General features: G+C 40.4%; 1 protein-coding gene across 3 annotated transcripts in view; it reads left to right on the top strand.

The window, feature by feature from the left end:
- The window catches only part of RGS6 (regulator of G protein signaling 6), a 530176-nt gene that overhangs the window by 138473 nt on the left and 374134 nt on the right, over positions 1 to 17569 (top strand). The gene's annotated exons all lie outside the window — the stretch shown is intronic.

The raw sequence follows: 17569 nt of genomic DNA, 5'->3' as shown, positions 1-17569 counted from the left end.
TTGTCCTGACCACGAAATATCTAAGCCCATTTTCCCTCAAGTGCGTATTGCCTTGTGTTTGTAGGCTCACACTTATACAACAGTGAACTAGGAAGACTTGGGATAATTTTTGCTCTGAGCACTTTTGCCTCTTTTATCCCATAAGATGAAATACACTTTAAAAATATGGAGTACAATGGAATTTAACAAAGTAGTGAAACTTGAATAAACATGGATAAATCTTAGTAATGACTGAGTGAAAAAGAAAGTTCCAGAAAAGCACGAGTATGATCATCTTTTTTATAAAATTTAGAAACATACAAATTTCAACAATACCTCCCCCCCACTTTTTTTTTTTAAAGGAAATGGGGCAAAACTTAGGATAGTGTTTATGGCATTGGGTAGGGTGAGCACATCAGTAAATACTGCTAATATAATTTCTGGCTTAGGTCACAAGTTCATGGCTCTTCATTAATGTTATTAAAATTAATTTTTTCAAAGGCCTACAGTTGGACCAATGACTACAGTTTCTTCTGATTATGAACAATCAGTTCTGGTCATCCAAGATCTTTTGAAATACGTCACATGGATGAGCTCAGCCATTCCAAACCAGGGAATTGTTAAGTTTCTGCTGTTGTCTCTGTATTTATATCTATGATCTTTAGGGAGCTGTTAAAAATCGTTCAGGCGCTTTAAGATGGTAAGGAGGACTTTATTCAAGGGGGGTTACTCTAATGGAGATTTGTAATAGGGAGAGATATTGGGTTCAACTGAATCCAGCAAGAGCAAGTAGGATTTATAGCTGAGGAGCAGAGTCAGGGTTGAGGGTCAGGGGATGGAAAATCAGGGGGAAACCTTAGGACTAAGAAGGATTCTTGTTAAGCCAGTTCAACAGGATTCTTGCTGAAGACAGGACAGGGCAGTAAGACTATCAAAGCTGGGAAATGAGTTTGATCAGGTATCAAGTTAGATCAGACACCAAGGGTGAGGTATTTTTGCTAAATTGTCTCAGCAGGGTTCTTGCTCAAAATTGGAATAAGCAGGTCAAGGACTGAACCCAAGGTTGAGGCTTCCTCAAAAAGAGGACTTAGAGGAGGCCAATTCAGGTTTGGTCAAAGAGGGAACTTTATCAGAGCAAACAGGCCTTTAGCTGGTAATGGCAGAAATAAAGGTCATGGGGCCAGGTGGGAATGGACAATCCAGCAGATAGGGGCCTGGGAGGAAGGGTTTGTGCTTTGGGCTGGGCAAAAAAACAAGACCAGTGTCTTTTTGAATCACCCCTTTTCTCTGCATGTATGATCAGACTTAGTTTCTAAAAATAAAGGCCAATTTCCCTGCCCCTCTGTGTTGCCAGCAGCCTGAGCTGCCTTTGGTGGCAGAGTCTTGACTGCATGGCATGCTTTGCTCATCATGATCTTTGGGGCACATGTTTTGTTCATAAGAAATAAATGTGGATGCCAATCATTTGAATCAAGGATGAAGCTGCCAGCTGTGTTGCATTCCTGTTTTCCATTATCACATGAATGTGTTTTTGAGTGACCAGCTCCTTGATTCTGCAGGCTCTCTCGCCTGCTCCAATTGCCAGCTGAGAGGTTGTCTCAGGTCAACATTCACCACATATCACTGCATTTCTATTAAGGCTCCTGCTCTCTTTGGTGAAACAGAAATGGGACTTCATCTGAAATGATTCACTGAAATGCTACGAAGGGGAAGGGAACCATCTCACCTACAGTTTTGTCTGGTCCACAGAGTTTCTCTGCTCCCTCCATGCTCCCACCTCACGCCTTCCCAGCCCATTTCTGTGCTCAGCCAGAATGATCTTTAGAAAGCTTAAATTAGACCAGATCATTCTCTTGCTTAGAAACTCCCCAGTGGTTTCCCATTGCCCTTAGAATAACGTCCACATTTTTATCACATGTGTGTGAGCCCACCAAGATCTGGCCCCTGCCACTTGTTCTCTCTGCCTAGTTTAATCCTGCTCCAGATCTCTGCAAAACTGTCCTACCCCCACCATTCCCAGAGGGCTTTCTCTGGCCCCACCGCAAAGGACCGTATCTCACTGCACCTTTATGTTATCTTCATTGCATTTACTGCTCTCTGAAATTATTCTAGTCATGTGTGTGTTTATGACTGTACCAATTAGGATTCATTTTCACAAGGAAAATAGGAATCCTGATTGGTTCACCACTGAATTCCTGGTACATAGAAAGCATTCAAGTAGTGAAACAATTGAAGATTGAAACTCACTCACTCACTGTCTTGCCAATGGGTTTCAGCCCCAGGCAAGTTTGCTATGGATTCAAAGTAACCAAAGAAATGACAGTGGAATGTTCTTGGGGTGAAAGGGTTATACCCAACTTTATTTCTAGGTGGCAGGTCAGTCACTAGAATCCCATTCACTCAGAGCGAGTCTGCAGGCAGCAAGCTGGTCTCTGCCTCTGGGCCCCTCTGCCTGCACAGCCATCCCACACAGCCAGCCTCTGCACAGCCGTCCTGCACAGCTGTCCTCGGGCGTCTGTCCTCTGCTCTGCTCTCCTGCAGCCTTGCAGCTGTGCCACCGTGTCACGCCCAGAGCACTGGGTGGAGCTCTTTATATAGAGTCACCAGCAATGTATTGCCTACAGGTGTGCAGTGACCTAGTCAAACAGGGCCAGGTGAGAATTCTGGCCACAGGAACTCTCATTTTATCCACACTCACTCATTCACTGCTATGTATGTTTATCATATACATGACCAAATTAGATCACTTTCACTGAGAAAAAAAATTGCTGTTTTTCTGGAATAATATTACAAAGGATGGAAAAAAAGTGCACACAGCCAGAATGAGAGTAATGCTGGGACCTGCTAGTGTACCTCTAAATAACTATTGTTAAAAGAATTAGGCCAACATCAGGTGATCTGAGTTAATATTCCTACACATTGTATATTAGTTTCCTGATGATCAAAACTAGGTTAATTAGCCTTCACTGTTGTAGATGTGAAAATTATCTGCTTTTTACAATTTGTTTTTTGTTAGCTAAGAAGTCACTTTTGAATTTAGAAAGTTTCCTGATCTTTTGATGGAAATGGTTTAGTAGGAAAAAAATATTAACTAGAATCAGATAATTCAATCATTTTATGTATTTTTTGTATGCTAATACGTTCTCCATTCCTTTGAGGGACAACTCGATGGCAGAAAGCAGTGAGGAGTACGAGTGGCCTCCTTTCTCCCAGCCTCCTGCCCTGGCCAGGTCATTTCTTGTTTGTCACCAGCTCACAGCTCAGCTTGGACGGTCTTCAGGTTTCCACCAGGACAGTCCTTCCTTCCCACTTCCCCAGTTGCCATCCACAGTAGGGCACTAATTCCAAGTGGGCTGATGGGAGGGAGATTGGAAATAGCTTTATAGTTAACTGAAACTTTTATGAGGCATGTTTAAGATGTTAGGAAAATACAACATATCCAATTTTATTAACAATTAAAGTTCTTTAAAGAACTTAGTTTCTAAAACTAACTCTCTGGGACCCTCATTAAATCAAAGCTTACACAGATTTAGGAACAAATGAATGAGTAAATGACCGTGGTAGTCATTTAGTTTATAGCAATCAACCTGGGGTCAGATAACATGAATGAGTTCCAGGTGGAGAAAAGAAGAGACGAGAGGTGATCCATGTTGGTTGTCTGTACTTGGCTCTATCCTGGGTGTTTGTACATCTCATCTCATTTCATCCTCAGGTCTCTATAAGGCAAATATTACGTGTTCCATTTAACAGTTATACAAAGAGAGGCTCAGTGGCTTGATGCAACTTGTTCTTAGTGGCCCGGCTAAGGTAGGCACCTGAATTTGCTGGCAATATCCATCCCTGATCTATTGCAGCATACATTCTCTGGCTCCATTAAAACTGAACTTTGTTTATTATTAGTTTTCTCGCGTGTGGGAGGGGAATGAGAATGCTGCATTACCCATCTCCCAAGGTGTTTTAAAAATCAAAGGAACTGTGAAACAACTTTGAAAATTATGTGGAGCTCTACAAACATTATTAGAGAATTAACAGCTCGGTTTTATTAGTAATAAAAGCCAGAACCCATGTTTCTGCTATAGTTCCTTCTCCTTTTCCTCTCTTCCCATTTGTTCCTTGAGCTCCTCACCTCTGATTCATCTCTTCCCTCCATAGTGAAAACCTTGCCTTCTGTCAGTTTAAGGCTGCCCAGCAGGAGGGCTGAGATTCGACAGTGCGCCTGCCCGCTCTCCTCCTGTTCGGCCTTCCACCCACTGTCCTAGGGCTTGGACTCTCCCCTCTCTCGAGACCATTACTTCTTTACACGCACACTCGGAGCCTTTGCCCAAGTCAGGAGAAACGCATCCCTCCCTCTGAGGGGTGATTTCATGAGCACAGGGCAGGCCCATGTCCTTGCTCAGTCAAGTGTGGGTTCAGCACCCCTCGGCCACGGACGCTGCTCTGTGAGGTCATGACAGACCTCCCACTGGCAAAAGCCAATAGATGCTTTTCAAATGTCATATCACTCAGGTTCTTTTTGGCATGTGGCCTTGTCCCCTCATCGACCCCACCCGCCCTCAGCAGTGCTGACACCGAGTCCCCCGACTCTCCCCCCGAAGACCTGCGGTTCCGTATGACCACCTTCATAAGCTCTTCCTCCTCTGGTGTCTCTTAGTTCCATCTGTCCTGAGCCCTCTTTCTTTTTACTCACACCGGAAAAGAAAAAAAATTCTTTTAAAAGTTTTCAGTAATGGCTAGACATAAAATCTGAATTCCTTTGAATTTCTTATGGCTTCTTTATAGTTCCTTTATACTGTGGTTCCTTGTTGGTAAAGTTAATTGTTTTTTATACGCAGCTCCCCTTTAAATGAGCCAATCCATGCAAGGGCCAGTGAAAAGGCAGGTCTTCCTAGAGAAGGTCGAAGGGAACGTAGGGCAGTTCCCACAGGGTTCCCTTTTTGGAGACCTCGAGCCTAATGTAGTTGGTGGCATGGAGCATGAGGCAGGCCAGCTTGGCCTTGTGGATGTCTTTCATCAGTGCCCCTGAAGCCTATGTAGGATTGGCTCATGCTTCCAGTGTCACGCTCTGTGGAAGTCCTCCATCCTCCCCAAGAGTCCTCATTTCCAGGGGCCTTACTTCGTCCCAGTCATCTGGGCACAGGAGTCCTGCTCCAGTGATTGGCATTAATTACACAGACCCCCCCCAGTGGAGCATTTGTGCGTGTGGTGGGCTGCACTAAAGACGGGAGAGGGAGTGACACAAGGGTTTGTCATGCAGCAGGGCAGGAACATCAGCATGAGTTTTAACAGAACCCCCAGCCACCCTGCCGCAAGGAGGGACGTTCCCCTGGCTGCTTCCCCAGAGGCTGCTCTGCCCTCATCGTCTCCTCTCATTCAGAGCCCGGGGGCCAGTCCCCCTTGTGTATCGGCCCTGCCCCTAGCTTACGCCTCTGCTGTAGGCGGAGAGGCTTGGGCGAATCTCTCCCTAAGAAGAGCCCTGGTCACTGCTGAAGGCACACTTTCCCCAGTTCACATGAGGAGGGCGGTAGGTGCCCTTAGCTTTTGAAGGGGTGCTGTGGAGTGAGGGCACCTTGACTTCGCCTCCCTGGTCCCTGCTTAAATAAGGAGCCACAGGAGCTGAGCTCCAGGCTTCTTTCTGGTTCTACATTTCTATGACGTTCACCTCATCTGAGGTTGGCATTAATGCCTTTCACTGAAGGGAGGGAAGAGATGAATCAGAGGAGAGGAGCTCAAAGAACAAATGGAAAGAGAGGAAAAGAAGTCCCTTTTCAATATCCTGGAATCCACATAGTCCACCCATATCAGCAGTGGAATCTTTTTTTACTTTAAAAAGAACAAATAGTTTGGCTGCACTTGCATATGAAAACGGCCTAAGCAAACAGGACAGAGAAGCTGCAAGGAAGCCGCTGGAGAGGGGAAAGAGGCCACAGCCGCCACTGGGCAGTGTGCCCCAGGCCCCTGTTCTCAGGTGCGCTCACTTCATGGGGACAAGGTCATGTCTGACTGCTGTCCAGCTTCTACAAAGGCGCACCTGAGCCATCTGATATTTGAGGGAAATGCAGCAATCTAGGGAAAGTATTAACTTACTATTCCCTACATTTCTTCTATAGGTCAGATGATGGAAAACCAGCGCACTTGGACCATAGTATCTTAGCTTCTTATAGGAAGGCCTTTACTAAGCAGAGTAGTTTGTTATAGCTTATGCCTTTCTGAAGAAGGATTGCTGTAAGAAAGGCTTTGTTTTTGTGTTGTTTACATTACATTTTATGTTTTTAAAATAGTCTTTTTATTTTATAACAGTTTTATATTTACAGAAAACTGTGAAGATAGTTCAGAGTTCTCATGTACCTTGCATCCAGTTTCCCCTATAATTAATATCTTTCTTAGAAAAATACATTTGGTATAATTAATTAACCAATATTGACATATTATTATCAACTGAAGTCCATATTCTTTTCACTGTCCCTCATTTTTTTCTCTCACGTCCTTTTTCTAATCCAGGATCCCATCCAGATAACCGTATCATGCTGAGCTCTCATGTCTCCGTGTCTGCTTAGGTTCCTTTTGTCTGTGACAGTTTCTCAGACTTCCCTTGTCTTTTTATTATGAAATACTCTAGGCATTCAGAAAATGTGTGCGTGTGTGTGTATGTGTGTGTGTGTGTGTGTGTATGTGTAGGGAAGAGAACCACCGTTCAGCCTTAGAAGCAGAACATTACAGATATAGTTGAAGCCCCATGCATACCCTTTTTGATCCCATTCTCTTTCCCTTTCTAAAGAGAACCAACATCTTAAATTTGGTGTTGTTGCCTATGTGTGCTTTGAAACAACTATATGTAGTGTTGATTTGCATATTTTAAAATGATATGTATGTTATCCTGTAAGCTGACTTCTGTAGTTTTCTTTTCTCCACATAACATGTTTTGATCTACATTGTTGCAATTTATTTGTTTTAACTTTCTAAATCAGATTCTGTTGTATGAATCCACTCTCCTGTTGGTGGACACTTAGGTTTTCTCCTTTGATTGTTTCCATGATCATGGGAAAACAGTGCTGAGCACACATGCTCTCCACATCACTTTATGCACATGTACATAAACACCAATTGAGCACCTAAAATGGGTCAGAAACAGGGCCAGCCTTTAGAAATAAACAGAACAGAAATAATCCCTCCCTTCTCATGGGGTTTACAATCTATTTGAGATGAAAGACATTTACAAAGTGATTACAGATACAGTATGTATTATATGGATGTATTATACAAATAGAGAGCAATACATTGTGTTGTGTGCCATGAAAAAAAGATAAAGGCTATTGAGAGACAGTGAACCATAAACATTTCTTGTATCACAAATTACTAAAAGAATTCCCTGTCTGGTGAAAGCTACTCTCCTATTGAATTTACATGCTTCCTTTCACCTAACAGTGGAAGCAGTGTAAAGCAAAAGGTTTCTCTTTTTGCCTTAGCTACCAGGAGTCTCACTCTCACATCTAAATATAGTACCCTGCTGCAAGTGTCCAGCTCATCCCAGTTGCCTTTATATATATTTATATTTTGGCTTTATAAATATATATTTATATTTATATATATGTATTTATATTTTGGCTGTATAAATGAACTGTTTTCTTTTGTTTTTATATGCCTTGTTCTGCCTACCAAATTATTTTAGGAGTAACTAAGGTATAAATCTTAGAGGGAAGACATGATATTGATAAACTGTTGGTCACCCTCATTTTAGATTTTCAGAGATGGACAAACAGCCTTCCTTTTCCTGGGGCTTCGGCTGTTTGTATAGGGGTCTTGCTGCACTGGCATGCTTGCTTGATTTCAATATGAAGTCTCCAAATTAATTTGTTATCCATCAAGAGGTAATTTATTCCCTAAATACTTCACTTAGATGATGGTTCTTTTTAATCACCACCAACACACACACAAACAATTCCATTGGGCTCAGCTGCTATCTTTAGAAACATTTATCTTGCCTTAACTACCCTCCTTTTAAACACATCTAGTTTTCTGTGACACTGTTTACTTTTATTATGCCTTAATTATGGGAGTCTGATAACTATGGAGGAATAGAGAGACAATAAATAGGGTTTTGTGGGTGATTAAATGCTAAAGCCAAAGCTGAGATGTTTGATAACCACAACAGTTGTTTCTACGAGTATATTCCAAAGGCAGGAATATTACTGCTATTTTACAACAAGCAACCACCAAAAAAAAGCCTCCCACAAATCACTCTGATACTTCTTTTAACTGCTTTTGGAAGTCTAATGCTCTTTCATCTGATGTTTTTTTGATTGTCAGTCTGAGTAGTTCACTCTTTATGGCAGAATGCTATTTAAAGGACAAGTTCTTAGTATGAATATGTCACTTATCTAAGTGAATGGTTAAAGTGGGTAAAATGTACCTCATCATCAACTATGTGGACCATAGCATAGTCTGAAGAAAAATTAAATTTGGGCAGCCAAAATTGAACTCAGTTGTACAAAAGCTTCTTAGGTGTTAATGAATAATTTAGCACTATCAAACAGAAATGCATTTGGCTGCAGGTAATAAAAAACTGAATCAATGGTGATTTTAACAAGTTGGGTTTATTTTTTTAACATGACAAATCTAGAGGTAAATTGTTTCTAGGCTTTATTTAGCTGTTTGGTAGTGCTGTCAGAGATCTAGATTCTTTTGTGCTTTCTGCTCTGCTCTTCTTTATGTGTTAGGGTTCATCCTTATGCTTATTGCCTCATGGCTGCAAAATTGCTGCTGCTGTGGCTGCAGGCATCATGTCCATATTCTAGGAGAGAGATGGGAAATGGTAGTGCTGGCCATAGCTTTCTCTCTTTATCAAGATGGCAAAAGTTTCATCAGGACTCCCCAACAGACTTACTCTTAATTCTAAATAGCTATAAATAGTGTCATATGGCTGAACCAGTTTAAAGGAAAGTTCAGAAAATTGGAAACTTAGCTAAGACATTAAACTTTTGAAGAACAGAGGACATGAAGAAACACAGAGAATGGATGTTTACAGGGCAACTGATTGCCAATCATCAGCCTACCAAAGATGGGACACAAGAGTTTTTCTACTAAGCATTAAATATAAAAATGGATGCCACCAAAATGAAAATAAAAAACCATGGCATTTCTAATGTCACACCAGTTCCATAATAAAATGGGAAGATGAGGAATGCTGGCCTACTTCCTGTGTCAATGTATTTGATTGTGGACTTTCCTTCATAAAGGATGTTGGTGGAGACAAGCTAATCTTGCTTTGTTTCTGAAGATTTCCTTTTTTTTCCAGCTAAAAAGTGAACCTTGAAGAAAATTAAGAAATAGACATAGACATGTGAAATGAAGCTTGTCAACTCTGTATATAGTCTCAGAAAATGTGTACTTTTATATTATCATATTCAGGTGATCACTAGGGAAATGGGGTGGGAGCTAATTAATAACTACATTCAATTAAAAAAACCTAAATTGGGCCATAAATTTCAGTCTCAAGACTCTTTTTTCATTTCAGGTTTTCCTTCTGTTGGGATCTGTCTTCTGGTCACATCTTTCTGTGTAATTAGTTGCCATTTGGCGGGTTGATTGGACCCAGCTGGGTGGTCTTCACTGAGGCCTCTCATGTTCTCACTTTCAAAAGGCAGCTGGGACTAGAGTCTTCTGAAAAGTTGGCTGAGCTGGATGTTCAAGATGGCTCATCCTGTGGCTGCAGCTGATCTCAGCTTGGGCTCCTGCATGGGGCCTCTCCATGTGGTCTCAGCCTCCCAAGGCTGCTGGCTGGGTTCTGAAGCTGAAGATTCTAACACATCAAGGCAGATGTTCCAAAGTCTCTTTCTGCACAGCCTTGGAAGTCATGCAGCATCCACCTTCTGTTGCTTATGCAGGCCAGCCCGGAGGTGGGCAGGAGGCATGGGCCAGTGGACCACCTTTGGAAATAAACTGTCACAATCTCCTTCCTCTCCTTTCTGTGGGGATTCAAGGGCCTCAGAAGCCAGTCAGAAAGAGAAGAAAAGGGTGAAGATGCTGCTTCATGTAGCAAGTAATGGGCCCAGGATGACCAGTGTTACCACCCTAGTACCCGAGCGTGTCCTCCTGTTGACATTTTGAAGCATGACAATGGTAGCTGTGAGTTGACATCTTTAATCTTACACCTTTAAAATTTTCCCTTTCAGAGCAAAAGAAGTAAATATCAACTTAAGAATTCCTTTTGATATTAACAGTTGTAAACAAAACACAAAATAAGAGACAACCCTAAGCTCATATCTACACCAACCCTGAACTTTCTGTGCAATTTCTATTCTTCATATGCAGATATCTCCTCTTGTGTTAGAGGCCAAGCAGAGAACACTCTGTTTCAAGATGAGACCAGAGTTGATTTTACTAACAGCATTGTGTTTCTTTGTGCCAAGACTATAGGGACACAGTTAAATACATCTGCATGTATCACAGGCACTTTAAATCATTCTCATTACATTATTTTTTGGTGGCTTTTTGTAGGACTGAATGGCACCAACAGAGCAAGGTTTAGGAATCTTAAGGAATCCTCAGAGGTTCCTGTCTCGCTGAGACACAGGAAGGCCGTAATTAGCAAACAAACCAAGAATGAAGAGGTGGAAAAGAGGGTGGGTATCTTTGCAGCTATGAACTATCAGCTTTCACCACTCCACGCCGTGGCCAGGGTTGCTGCCTGGAACATCCTTCCTCCCCCTTCTCGGGCTGGCAGACTCCTACTCACCTCCAGATGCAGCCCAGCTGGTGGCTTCTGCAGGAAGGCACCTCAGCTCCCCAGACAGGGGGCTCCATAGCCATGGCCCCTGTTTCTGTCATCTTGTCTATGGGTAGCCAACTTCCTCACTGGATTGTGGCTCCTTTGGGCAGGGGCCACCTCTTAGCCTGGTGCCATCAGCAAGCAGAACATAGTGTTCAGAGGTTCAGGAGTGTTTGAAAGCAGAATCCATAGTCACATACACCAGTGCAGCTGTTCGTGGCCATTGACTGCACACACTCAGACACAGGCGTCTGGTTCTGGGGAGTGTTCCCGTTGTTCCTTATCCGAAGTGCTAGCTCATGACATGAATAGGAGGACACATAGATGGCTTTGCCGAAGTCCCATCTGTAGGGGTGGTGGTGTTCAGCAGTCCACTCTGAAGAAAGTTAAATTTGGGGCAGGGGATCTTGATTTTTTAAGTTTTCAATGTAATTGACCCTGAGAAGCCACAACCGTTTTGGGTGTGAATATAAGAGGATAATTAGTAGTAAAATACTTGTGGCGTCAGGGATTTAATATCTTTAATCCTAATCATGTCTTTGATTCTTTTTCTCTGAAGCACACTGCTTGCAGTACAAAGCTTCTAAATGCTTTTAACTGGTTCTGGGTCATTTTCCCTTCCCTCTCCTCCAGCTTCTTCTCTTCCTTCTCTGTCTCTTCCCCATCTTTTTTCTCTTTCCTCTCTTTTTTCTTTATCTCTATGAAAATATTGAGTGCTAATGCTGTAGAGAAAAATATAATAGCTTCTGCTCACAGAAGACTAAGTTTAATGGAGGCAGGTAAACATGAGAAAAAAATCGCTTTTTAAAAACTTCACACTGTAGTGTATCATTTTTCATCAGTTATATGCTCAAGAATACAAACAGGAAATAGGATTCCTAATGTTAGCAAAACTATAATGAAATGGGTCCTCCAATATTATTGGTTTTTGAAAATATTTTAAAATTAGAGAATATATAGTTTTCATATTTTTCAGAGCACAAATCAAACTGATGAACTTCAAATGTGTTTTCACTTAAAATATGTAAGTCCACCAAGTTATAGGCATATTTTAATATTGCCTCTGTGAGAAAGTTCCTGAAGAGAAAACAGAGCACCTAAGGGACAACTTTTGCAGGAATCCTGGACCAAGGTAATATGCTCTGAATGTCCAGGGACAATTGTGTTCCTCCAGATTTTCTACAGGTGATGCTGTAGACAGCAAGGAAACAACACGGGGTGGATGAGGTGCAAAGCTAAGAGTAGACAGAGCGAGTTGCTTGGAAAATGAGATGCAAATGGATACTTATACATAAGAAACATCTATATTTTTGTTAAAAATTATCTGACAACATGTAACCAAAGCCATCACAGTGCCCATTCCCTTTGATCTAGTAATGCAGCTTCTGGTGATCTAATTTTAGGAAATATGGAAAAATCCATATGCATGGAAATTATTCATTTTAGTGCTATTTATAATAGCCAAAAATAGGGAATGCTCTGCATGTCCCTCAGTAGAGGCATGCTAAAGTAAATTAAAAACATTTCCTTGGTGGAGTGTTACATAGCAATTAAATGATGATCTTGAATACTGTGCAGTAATTGGAAAAATGCTCAAATAATTGAAAAGTATGATAACAATTGTACACTGTGACCACAACTATGTAAACATGCATAGGAGAAAAAGAAAGATGGGCAGGAAATACAGCTATATGTTTATAATGGTTGTAAGATGATTATTTAATTATTATATTAAGCCTGATTGTATGATGAATTTGCCATTTCTTTATGAGAATGACATGAACTTAAACATTTAATAATAACATTGTGATAAGCCTAGGATAAAGGCACTTGCAGTGGCCTCAGCATGATATGCACACAGAATCAGCAGATGCCTCACCTGGGAGATTGTGCACAGTTGAGTCAGGTGAAGGGTATGGCATGAACCAGGGGTCCAGGAGATGGATGCAAAAGGGGTGCAGAGGTGGGCTAAGGTCAGACATTGGTGGCCCTACTGATTTGAGCTTTGATATGGCATTTGTGTTCTGCACTTCTGAATCCCATCCTGTCATAGCTAGCTTGGCAAGGGAAATAGAGATCTGTTTTCTCTTTCTTTGATGACCCATTCTTCCACTTGAGTGGTTATGTGGGTCTGGGGTTTCTATCCATACAGCTGTTGATGTGGTAGTAAAGAGTCAAGCCACATGTGTGATCATAGCTCTGCCACTGGGTTTATGAGGAGCTCTCCTTCACTCTCTTCTATCGTTTTGGCCCAGATTATTTTTCTTTGGACTCATCCCTTTTTTTCTAATGATAGTAGTGGTAATCATTGTAGCAGTCATGGCTAACTTTGCTGAACACTCATAGTATCAAATGTTATAGTAAACACTTTCAAACTTAGGGAGAAAATATTTATTAGTCTTCCTATTTTATAGATGGATGCATGGAGGCTGAGACAGGTTAAATAATTTACTCTAGATTATACAACTAGTTAGTGGCAGAAATCAATTAACTTTTAAGAGTATATTCATTATTTTTAAAGTACCTTTATTGGCTAATAGTTGGCAATCTAACATCAGTCGTTCAATCATTTTTTTTCCCCTAGAAGTCTACATGTTTATGAAATCCCAAGGCCTGAGAAATCTTGGATTCTTTTCTGAACCCAAACCTGAGGGCCCATGATTTGATAGTGGAACAGAATAATTAAAAGTGAATGTTCCAAAAGATTTAGATGACGAGATTTTCGTAATTTCAGAAGAAGAACCAAAGATTGGCTTGCTGCTCAGAGTTGAACACTGTGTACAAAATATCCTAGGAAGAATTTGAATGCTGCATTAGTTAAGATTTAGGAAATAGTCCTTTCATAGCTCTCCTACAATCTTACCTGGCTGTCAGTAAGCTAGGCCCCTTCACAACTGCATTAAGTCATCCCAGTGCCATCCTTTCCCACTAGGAATCATCTCTAACAATACATCCAAACTGCTATATGTGGATAGCTGAGTGTCAAATGTGGCATGCACTGTACTGAAGTAAGGAAAAGTAAAAACCTTAGCACTTTGAAATGAATTAATTTGAAATGATTTTAAAGTTTTTTTGGAAAATTCATTTCTCATTTATACACCTTAATACATTCTTTTGCACTTTTAGCTGAGTTCTTGCAAACACAGGAGGAAAACAACTTTCATTGTGTCTCCTCTCCCAGTCATGGCAATTACCAGGCTAACTTCTAACCCCTTCTTATTCTCTTGAATTTATATATATTCGTACATATAACAACTTAGGGAAAAACAAAATAGTCGAGGAAAACTTTTCCCTTAAGTCAAAAAATTACAGAAAATCGTAAGTATATTGTACCCATTGAGGAAAGAACATCAAATTGTGAAAAAAAGTAATTTCCTTTTCAGATTGAAGTGTACAGGCCTGGGCTTGCTCCCATGGAAGAGACAGGGATCCCATGAGTGTGCTGGAAACATGCAAGGCCACTTGAAGCCTCACCCAGATACGGCACATCATCGCTTTCACCATAGTCCACTGGTCAAAGCAAGTCATTAAGACCAGCCAAATTCAAGGATGGAGAAGCATTTTCCCTAGGAGTGGAAGAGCGGGGCCATTTTTACAATCTATCAAAGGAGTGACTTTGTCATAAGTTATTAATACAGTTCAGTGAATCAATATAAGCCAAGTGCTTAGAAGAATGCCTAGCACATAGTAATTGCTAGTTATTTATTTGTTTATAGTTATTATAATTAATAATAATCATATACTTTTAGTTAATAAATAATTTAAATAATTAAAATTATATAATCTAATAAGAATTAGTATTATTTCTGATCATTTCCCCAGGAGTGTATTGAGTATTCTTTAATCTTACTTCTGTTTTATGTTTTAAAATGATGCAGGAGAAACAGCGATGTTTCAGGCCCTAAAAATGGTGTTGATGGGCTGATGTTCTCTGCCACCAGAGGCAAAGACATGAATGAGGTGGGGGGATGTTTCTGTTGCCCCCCACAGGCCTCTCCAGGTGGTGCTGTGGGGGATTTCCAGCTATCCTGTGTGTTTGTGCTTTTTCCTTTCATCTCTGCCAAAACCAATGCCCGTCCTTCATCCTTACCATTGTAGCGTTTACCAAATATGCGTTCTATTTCCCTTTTAAAGGAAAGTAGCCTTGTGAACATAGGTGTGCATGGAGTTATATTTTTTTTATAATGATACTTAAATATGTACAAACATAAAGCTCTATGTAAGTAATTATACTTGCTGATAGCTCTTATACATCTATAAAATTTTTTTAAACCCTTAAAGTGAAATTTTAACAGAACACATTTTTTAAAGGGCAAGAAAAACAGAATTTCAAAATAACAGCTTTAACCTAACACAACAGATGTTATTTTTACTAAAATGACATCCTGACTCAAAACTACCATGGCCTTTGATGCCTCGGTTTTCACAGCTTTCTCTGTTAAAGATGACTGCAAACCCTTCCATTTTGCAGTGCGCAGTGACATTATTTGACCTTTGTTTGGCAAGAAAGCATCAGTTAGATATAAATTCCATCTCTGTCCACTTTATGTTATCCTATAATAATTAGCATGGCGCTACAGGTTGTCTACTTGATTTTAAACATAAATATGAACCCCGAAGTCACCTGGCAGTGCTTGATTATAAGGTGGTGATATAATTTAGAGCCTTTCAAATTTTAATGTGCAGATGAATCACCTGAGAATCTGGCAAAATGTAGACTGTTAAGTGGGACTGTGTTGGGGCCCAGGTTCTGCATTTCAAACAAGTTCTCAAGTTCATGCTCATGCTGTTGGCCCAGGGACCACTTTGAGTACAAAGGTTTGATTATACCTCAGTGAATATTTTTTTAGGTTATTATTTAAACAAAATGACAAGCATTTGTCATTAGAAAACTCACATGTCTATGGGATATGCCCATGGTCCTCACTCTAAGAATAACTGCACTCAAACATAAAAGGCAGCTAGGTTATTAGAATATTATACCGGCCCTGCAGGAATCAAATCTGGACACTAAGTAAGAAGCTGCTGCATTAAATGTCAGGCATCAGCCAGTAATACAGGAGGAAATGAAGACTGTATGAGGCCTTTTCTGGACATTCCAGATATAACTCATAGATGACCCCTCTACAGCTGAAACGGTCCAACTGCATTTCTGCCTCTAATAAATGAAGTCTCTCTCTTTTTACCCAAGCAAAAATTTCTTTGTGCCTGTCTTATATCACTACTCACATTTTGCCTGGTCTTAGAGTTAAAAATGTGATGGAGCATTCTTTTTCAATGTTAATGTCCTGAGGGCAAGGATTATGTTATGTTCTATTCATTTTTGTACTTTCACAGCAGGCATATAAACGGTTGTGGAATTGAATTTATTACCTCGATAAATCTTGTGAGTATCCTTGCTATTTGCATAACCAAGATCTGATTTTCTTAAAATTCTAGGATTTTGCTCTCTTGTTTATATTTCAGGACACTTGCTATTTTATTTCTTACTTCTGTTTTCTTTTTCCTTCCAGGAAATAGTCCTAAAACGTAAATGACTCAAGCTCAGTGTCTGATATTTGAACTTACACCGTATTTTTACTCTTGACTCTTAAGTGCACTTTGCTTTTTATTTTGGTCTGAGGATAAATTTTGAGAGGATAAATGCTTATAAATATTTCGTTGATAATTTGTGGGACCAGGATTTATCTTTAAATAGTCCCCTACCAGTCTTTTGGAGAAAAGTTCGGGCAGAAGAGGCACTAGAATGACTTTGTCTTTAGTGAGAAAGTGGAAGAGTATAGAGAGACACGCAGGTGTAGGCTTCGTGCATGAAATATCATTCCTTTGAGGAGAAACAAAACTGTGCCCAACCTTATGAATAAACTATTATATGTTGTCTTCAACATGGGCTTCAAGTACATTCCAACTCTCCTTTTGATTGGGAAACTCTCTGATGATGATAGGGAGAAAAAACTCCAGAGGTCACAATGGGATACCTATTATAAGTTGTGTGTCATATCACAAAGACCAGGTATGTACTGTATGATTTATTTGTAAAGTAATCTTCTCATGGTATTGGCAAGATTTTTTTCCCTAGTTCTATCTGCCAGTCTGTCTATTTCCACTGACCTACTCCACCTGTCTGTCTGTCTATCTGTCTGTCTATCTATCTATCTATCTATCTATCTATCTATCTATCTATCTAATCATTCATTTAACCTTTTTAATGAAAAATAAAACAGACTCACAACACACATGCACACACACACACAAAACAAGTATAGCTTAATGCAAAGATTCTTGACGTGTGTTCTCTAGATCAGCAGTGCCAGCATTGTCTTAGAACTTGCTAGAAATACAAATGTTTAAGCTTCCCTGGAGACATTAAATTATAAACTGTGGAGGGAGGGCATTTGTCTTAACAGACCCCACCACCACCACCACCACCGCCCAAGGATTCCCATGCATGAGTCAAAGATCTATTGGCTTAGTGAATTATTATAAAATGTGTATTTTGTAACTGCCTCTTACATGAAGAAATAGAACTTCACCAGTCACTTCAGAAGCCCCTCCATGTGCTCCCTCCCAGCCACAACTTCTTCCTCATGAAAAATGCACAATAATTGCTTCCTTTTCTTTATAGTTTTATTACCAAATTACACATCCCTAGATAATATAGTTTAGTCTTTTCAATTGATATTAGCTTATTGTCTTTCAATCTAATTTACCCCCACTGTTGCTCTGTTTGTCATACAATGTATATGTTGAAGAACCTAGATTGTTTGGCCTGTTGCAGTTTCCCAGAGCATAGATTCTGCTGACTGCGTACTCATGGAGCAGTAC

This window comes from Manis javanica, chromosome 8 (genome assembly GCF_040802235.1).
Source record: "Manis javanica isolate MJ-LG chromosome 8, MJ_LKY, whole genome shotgun sequence".
Lineage (NCBI taxonomy): Eukaryota > Metazoa > Chordata > Mammalia > Pholidota > Manidae > Manis > Manis javanica.
Note: the sequence above shows the minus strand (reverse complement) of the source record. Positions and strands in the feature narration are given on the sequence as shown.